Genomic DNA, 8,656 nt, shown 5'->3' with positions numbered 1-8,656 from the left:
AGCTGAGTCCTGATAAAGTGCTTTGTGGTAGTTTTCTAGAATATTGCCTGCTAAAAAATATTCGCCATATAATTACAAAATAAATAAACCATCTGTATTCTAATATGGCGTATGTGGCATTTTTTTTCAGAAAGAGTCAGCATTTTATTTAGCATTTAACCCAGCAGTTATTTTAATCATCATGTACCTGGTTAGTATGCTCTAAGTAGTAAAGCTGTTGCTGACATATCTGCTCACTGTCCATGTCCACTCCTCCGTACAGAATATTTCCAACCACAGTGTTATTAGTATTTGAAAGTGCTTTTAGCACCTAAACCACTGTTGATGTTTTTGTAATGACACTTGGGGTTCACAAGGGAGGCTATGAGAAAGGAGATTGAAATTTCTGATGAAAAATAAGATTCTACTGTAGAAGAGATTGGAAGCAAAACCTGTGTAAAACCTGTGTAACTGACCACGAAGCAGTAGAGTTAGTTTCAAGGAAGAGAAGGAAATCAAGACTGGGATTTCAAGCTTGGATGGAGGGATCACTGCCACTGTAACAGTCACTTTGCGTCCTAATGAGTTGGACACGCATCATCACAACTAACCACATTAGCTTCAGCATCATGAGTGGATTTTCCTTTGAAAGAGGAAGGAGGGTGAAATGAAGAGAAATCTAACAAAGCAAAATACCATGAAGCTAGAAAAATCTTTGATGTAATGAGACTGAGCTATAACATGAGATTGAAAATATCTCTGATGCGAGTCCTACACACGACTACGTAAATGTTAGAGTCATGTTCCAAATATGTGTTTCTTGGAAATTTCTTCTCAATTGGGTCTATTTAAGTAGCATATTTTGTAAACAGAAATAGTGAGCAAGTAAATGCATAGAAGAACCCCTGTCATACTGTCCATTTATATAAAACACTCTTTTATAATCTTAAACTTTCCACTAAAATAAATTGATGGATGAGAAAGGTTTTGGAAAGAACATTCCGGCATTCATATTAGAGAAACAGAAATCTAGGCCATGATAAAAATAATTTCTGAAGTAATAAGTAGGTAAAATAGCCATGGTTTATTGACTATATTGAAAGAAACAATTCATTCTTAGCAATCAGTAAAAAATCTCTATATTTAAGTGGCAGTTTTAGGAAGCATATAATTTAAAACTAAGGACTTACTTTGCAAATAGTGCTAATGGCTTATAAATCCATGGTTATCATGAAACATGGCCTGTATGGAATGCACAAGGGAAGCAACAGTGTCAGAAAATAAAGAGGAATTAGAACATCACAATGTCAGGGATTGTCCTCAAATATCTATTACGTGGACCAAGAGGAGGTGAGAAAGAGAGACTCAGACATTTCTTTTGTGTATTTTTGAGGGGGCCGTACCAAAGCTTAACAATTCCAGATGGCTGTGGATGGTAGAGAGCAAGAAGACCCATCAGATACTTTAAATATTAGCCATTTTGAATGACTTTACAATAAAATGTGCACCATTGTCAGACTGCAAACGGTCTGGAAAGCTGAAAACCTGACACAGATCGTTTTCAAATTTTTGACTAATCAGACTAGAATAGTAGCAGTTTTGTCTAGAAATGTGCTGACATCAATGAGTTACTACTGATAAGTCCATTGAAGGTCAAATACCTGATGTAGTTAATCTGCCAGTAGTGGGTGGGGCAATGCCCTATATGTTGTGGTCTCCAACAGGAAACAATAGGATCACCTTAGCCAGGGGTTGCAAGTCTGGCATGCAGTGGTATCTCTGAATCAGAAACAGAGTCTAATACTTCGTGCCAGTCTATGATGGCCCTACGTTGTGTCCAGCGTGACGATGGATCCAGGCAGCAATGGTAGCAATCAGATAGTGCAGAATCAACAGCTTGATTCTGATCATTATTTTCAAAAAATATGAACATCTACCTGAGAGATGCAGACAGTTAAATGGGTGACTGTAGATTCTTTCTACAGTTTACAGCACAGAGGTGAAGTGTCTTAAGGGACCCCTGGGGGTAGGTTTCCAAATCTAGGCCACACACATAAGCCACTGGCAACCATCCATCCATGAGTCAATAAAACATAATAAGATTCATCCAGAGGAATAAAGGAATAGAGGAATTGTTAGAGCAATGAGAAGGGCTTTGAGTTCTGCCAGCTGAGTGTAGTGACCATGTCAGCTGTCGTTCTGCATAGCCAGCACTGTGCCAACATAGGCACATCAGTATCAGATTTCAAATAAGCAAAGCATCAGTGAGCCAGACCTAGTATTTAGGGGACTTCTGTGACTTAAGAGACCCACTGAGTTCATCACTTTTCCTGAGTGATGAAGTTGGGAATAAAGTTTCCACCAAAGGGACAGGCATAACTTTTTCAATTAAAGAGAAGACACTGCTGGAATCAGGCCATATGTGTTCTTGAATATAACATTTCCATTTGAGAAGGAAGGCTTGTTGTGTCCTTCTCACACTCCTAATGTTGAGTCTGAATTGACTCACCCCAAAATGGGACTGACAAGCCAAAGAATCACAAGGCCTCATGGATAAAGTGTTCAGTTTTCACAAGAAAAATTTATTTAAAGCAAATTAATAGCTGTTTTTCAGGGGTGTTTGGGTGGCGCAGTCATTAAGCGTCTGCCTTCAGCTCAGGGCGTGATCCCGGTGTTCTGGGATTGAGTCCACATCAGGCTCCTCCGCTAGGAGTCTGCTTCTTCCTCTCCTACTCCCCCTGCTTGTGTTCCCTCTCTCACTGGCTGTCTCTCTCTGTCAAATAAATAAATAAATAAATCTTAAAATAATAATAATAATAATAGCTGTTTTTCAAAAGGAATATAAAAGGTAGCCATGTTAGAGAGACAACAAGTCTAAATTCACAAAGGGCACTTCCAGGTGGAGGCTTCCTTCCTTTGCTAAAAGACCTCATTCCGCAAAATCATCAGTTGTAGGAAGTTGTGCTTCCAAGGGATCATTAAGATCATGAGCCACGAAGTTAGCATCCTACAGCTGGCTGGATTGCTTCCAACAAGCACTTAAAGTCCGTTGATTTGCAGGTTAACCCATCAAGTAGAATGCCCGATACTTTCTCCAACCCAGTAAGATGTCAGGCCTCCTTGTTGGACGTGGAAGTAGAAGTGAAGAGACAACAGTGTTTCTTTGACTTCTGGAGAAATTAAATATATGAACCAACCCATGTTGCCCCAACATTAGTTGGAAAGCAAAATTTTGAATTTTGTGGGGTTTATCAGCACCGCTTTCAGTACCCCAATCCTGGCAGAGATATGATAACACTGAAGCCAGGCCTGTGGAGGCCAACCCTTCTGTCTTTCCAACCAAAAGAGCATCTTGTATCCAGTGAATGCTTTGGATGTTGGTGGGTAAAGACATTCCCTATAAATCCTTATTTACACCCCACCCCCATACACACACACATGTACACTAATGGCAAATGCCAGGGAGTTTGTCCCTCTCGAACAGCTCTACATTGGTTGGAGGCATAAACATTTACGACTGTTAAGTCTTTTTGTTGGATTGTCCCCTTAAGGATTATATAGAATCCTTCTTCGTCTCTTGTTGCAGTCTTTGTTTTAAAGTCTATTTTGTCTGGTATAATTACTGCTACCTCAGAGGTGCTGGCAGTAATTTCTCTGACATTGGCCTTAGCAAACATCTTTTTAAATATGTTTCCTGAGACAAGGGGAACAAATGCAGAAATAGACTATTAGGACTACATCAAAATAAAAATCTTCTACACAGGGAAGGAATCCATCAACAAAACTAAAAGACAACCTACTGAATGGGAGTAGATATTTGCAAATGACATATCTGATAAAGGGTTAGTATCCAAAATATATAAAGAACTTATAAAATTCAACACTCAAAACACAAATAATCCAATTAAAAAATGGGCAGATGATATGAACAGACATTTCTCCAAGGAACACATACAGATGGACAATGGACACATGAAAAGATGCTCAACATTACTCATCATCAAGGAAATGCAAATCAAAACTACAATGAGCTATCACCTCACACCTGTCAAAAACAATGGGTGTTGGTGAGGATGTGGAGAAAGGGGAACCCTCTTGCACTGCTGGTGGGAATGCAACTGGTGCAGCCACTGTGGAAGACAGAATGGGGGTTCCTCAAAAGATTAAAACAGGATGCTCCTGGATAGTTTAGTCAGTTAAGCATGTGACTCTGGTTTTGGCTCAGGTCATGATCTCAAGGTCATGCTGTTGAGGCCTGCAGAGGGTTCCATGTGGACCATGAAGCTTACTCAAGATTCTCTCTCTCCATTTCCCTCTGTGCCTTGCTCCCCACTTGTATGCATGTACACACTCTTTCTCTCTCTCAAAAATAAATAAATAAATAAATAAATAAATAAATAAATAAATAAATAAAAATAATTTAAAGTAAATTAAAAATAGAACTACCCTAGGATCCAGCAATCACATTATTGTGTATCTACCCAAAGAATATGAAAACATTAATTCAAAGGGATGTATGCACCTGTATGTTTATAGCAGCATTATTTATAATAGCCAAACAATGGAAAATGCCCATTAGATGAACAGATAATGAAGATGTGGTATATATATATACAATGGAATATTATTTAGCCATAAAAAAGAGTGAAGTCTTGCCATTTGCAACAACATCGATGGGTCTCGAGAGTATAATCCTAAGTGAAATAGGCCAGTCAAAGAAAGACAAATACCACATTTCTCTCACATGTGGAATTTAAGAAACAAAACAAATGAACAAAGGGGAAAAAAAGAGAGACAAACCAAGAAACAGATTTTTAACTATAGAGAACAATCAGAAGGTTATCAGAAGGGTGGGGGTGGTCAGGGGCTGGGTAAAAATAGGTGAAAGGGATTAAGAGTACACTTATCTTGATGAGTACTGAGAAATATATGGAATTGTTGAATTGCTATATTGAACACCTGAAACTATTATAACACTATATGTTAGCTATACTGGGATTAAAATTAAGAAATAATAATAGTAAAAATGAACCCAAAAGGTAAGAAGAACACTTAACATAATTTCAGTAAGTTAATTTATGAAGGACTGCATTACAAAGGCATGGGTGACATGTAAGGAAAACATAATGGATAGAACAGAAATTTGGAAATAAAAAATGCTCCTAGGCCTGAAGGCACACGGGAAAGGAGAAATCACTAGAACTAGGGAAGAGAAAGAACCACTTAAGCAGATACATTGATTTATTTGGTGTTTTCACAAGAAGTATCACTTCTACCCCTACGTCCTCATTCTTGGACCCTTGCTTCTGGCTATTAGAAGACGTTACCATTTCTCTGCCTACTCTTTCATTTCTTCTCCTTCTCCTTCTCCCCCTCCTTCTTCTTGCAATTAACACCAATTTAAAACATTTTCTGCCAAATTTATAATATTAATTTAAGTAAATTTCTCTCTAGACCTGCTTTCACTGTATCCCAATGATTTTGGACCATTGTGTTTTCACTTTTATTTGTCTCCATGTATTTTTTTAATCTTTTCTTTAATTTTTTTGGTTGACCTAATTATTGTTTAATAGCATGTTATTTAACCTTTATCTATTTGTGCTTTTTCCAGATTTCTTCTTGTGGCTGATTTCTGGTTTCATTGCATAGTGGTCAGAAAAGATGCATGGTGTAACTTTGATCTTTCTAAGTTTGTTGAGAATTGTTTTATGGCCTAATATGTGATTTATTCTGGAAAACATTCCATGTGCACTTGAAAAGAATGTGTATTCTGCTGGTTTAGGGTGGAATGTTCTGAATATATCTATTAAATCCATCTCTTCCAGTGTGTCATTCAAAACCACTGTTGGTTTATTGATTATTGATTTTTCTGTTTGGACGATCTGTCCATTGATATAAGTGGGGTGTTAAAGTCCCCCATTATTTTATTATTATTGATTAGTTCCTTTATATTTGTTATTAACAGTTTTATGTTTATGGATGTTCCCATGTTGGAGCCATAAACATTCACAATTCTTATGTCTTTTTGTTGGATTGTCCCCTTAATGATTATATAGAATCTTTCTTTGTCTCTTGTTGCAGTCTTTGTTTTAAAGTCTATTTTGTCTGATATAATTACTGCAACCTCAGCTTTCTTTACACATCCATTTGCATGATAAATGTTTCTCCATCCCTTCACTTTCAATCTGCATGTCTTTAGGTCTGAAATGAGTCTCTTGTAGGCAACATATAGACAGGCTTTGTTTTGTGTTTTTATCCATTCCATCACCCTATGTCTTTTGATTGGAACACTTATGCCATTTACATTCGAAGTAATTATTGATAACTATGTATTTATTGCCATTTTGTTACTTGTTTTGTGGTTGTTTTTGTAGATTATCTCTGTTCCTTTCTTCTCTTACTCTCTTCTCTCGCCATAACTTTGCTTTCTTTAGTGATATATTTGGATTCCTTTCTCTTTATTTTTTGCATATCTATTAAAGGTCTTTGATTTGTGGTTATCATTGAGTTTGTATATAACATCTTGTGCATATAGCAGTCTGTATTAAGTTGATAGTCACTTAAGTTTAAACCCATTCTTTACTCCTCTCCTCCCCATTTTTTAGCCTTATGGTGTCATATTCTACATCCTTTTATTTTTTAAGTCCTTTGACTGATTTTTACAGATAAACTTATTTTTACTGCTGCTGTGCTTCCTACTTTTCTTGCTTTTAACTGTGGTTTTTCCTTTCCACTCAAAGAGTTCCCCTTTAACATTTCTTACAGGGATGGTTTAGTGGACAAAACTCTTTTGACTTTCGTTACCTAGGAAACTCTAGCTCTCCTTCTATTTTGAATTATACCCCTCCTGGATAGAATATTTTTGGCTGTAGATTTTTTTCCTTTCAGGACTTTTAATATATCATGCCACTTTCTTCTGGCCTGCAAAATTTCTGTTAAAAAATCTGCTGATAGCCTTATGGGGTTTCCCTTGTATGTTACTCTCTTCTTTTTTTTTCTTGCTGCTTTTAAAATTTGGTCTTTATCACTACTCTTTGCCATTTTTAATTGCTATATGTCTTGGTGTGGACCTCCTTGGGTTGATTTTGTTCGGGCTCTCTCTGCCTCTTGGATAAGGATATATGTTCCTTCCCCAGATTAGGGTAGTTTTCAGCTATTATGTCTGCAAATAAATTTCCTGTCCCCTTTTCTCTCTTCTTCTTCTTCTGGGATCACTATAATGCAAATGTTACTACAATTGATGGAATCACTGAGTTTCCTATGTGTACTCTCATTTTGCATAATTTTCTTTTTTTCTCTCACTTGCTCACCTTTATTCTTTCCATTACTTTGTCCTCCAGGTCACTGATTCATTCCTCCACTTTTCTAGTCTGTTATTTATTCCATGTAATGTATTTTTAATTTAGTTTATTGTGTTTGTCATCTCTGATTCATTCTTTTTTATGTTTTCTATCACTTCATTAAGGTTCTCACTGATGTCCTTCACTCTTAAGTCCAGTGAATATCTTTATGATAATTACTTTCAATTCTCTATGAGGCATATTATTTATATCCATTTTGCTTAGGTCTCTTGCTGTGGTTTTGTCCTGTTCTTTCATTTGGGACATATTCCACTGTCTCCTCATTTTTTTCTGTCTCTCTCTGTTTCTGTGTATTAGGAAGGTCAGCTATGTCTCCTGTTCTTGAAAGTAGTGACAGGTGTGCACTTTTAACAAGATGCCAGAGGGGACATGCCTCCACTGCCAACACCAAGCTGGCAGGGGTGCTCAGCAAACCATATGCAGATGGGGCACATAACTTTAACAAGGTGCACGCATCCTCTGCAGGAGGTGACCAGCAACCATCAGTGCCAGGGCCAAGGCTCCACAAAACACATAAGCAGGAGATGAGGTGTTCGCAAAGTTTGAATTAGTCTTCAGGGGGAGGGTACTTATGACCAAGACTGAGGCACACCTGGTTGCAGGAAGCAGTGCTTGATGCAAGCAAGTTAGGTAGAATGTTTGGTGCCCTGCTGATTCCTGCAGGTGGCCATGTGTTTATGCAGGGAAGCAGGGGAGGGAAATGGCATGTGCCAGATCCTTTGTTTCTGGAGAAGTGTCTCAGCAAAACTTTTCCCTCTGGGACATGCTCTGTGATTATACATATCTCTCCCTTCCATTTTCCCAGGCTTTCGTGCTGTGTCTCTGCTGGCTTTCTGTTATGCTCAAAGGGTGGAGACTCAGTTTTCCATTACGTTTTGGGCTATCCCAGAGCAAAGCCTGCTATTTCTAATGTTCCAGGCTTTAAGTCCCACTGGTTGTAAGAAGTCATGAAATTCAGCCTCTCTTGTTTCCAGAGCCAAATGCTATGGAGATTCATCTTCTCCATGAAGTCTCCTCAGTGTGAGAGTGGTTTTTTTTCCCTTTTCCTTTCCTGTGAGCCCATATAGCTCCCCACCTTGTCCCCACACTTCCTATCCTTTATGATGTGGTCTCTTCTCTAAATTTAGTTGTGGAGTTTGTTTTTCCAATCTTCAGGTTATTTTCTGGGTTAATTACATTGAAGTGAGTGTTATCTAGGTGTATCCATGTAATGATGTGAGCTTAGGGTCCTCCTACTCCACCATCTTCCCCAGAAGTCCTGTTGGGTTCTGATAAAAGAAAATGAGTCAGATATTAACAGATAATAAATAAATTCC

Source organism: Ursus americanus, chromosome 25 (genome assembly GCF_024610735.1).
Source record: "Ursus americanus isolate L20-20 chromosome 25, mUrsAme1.1.p, whole genome shotgun sequence".
NCBI lineage: Eukaryota > Metazoa > Chordata > Mammalia > Carnivora > Ursidae > Ursus > Ursus americanus.
The sequence above is the reverse complement of the archived record's forward strand: the minus strand, read 5'-3'. Positions refer to the sequence as shown.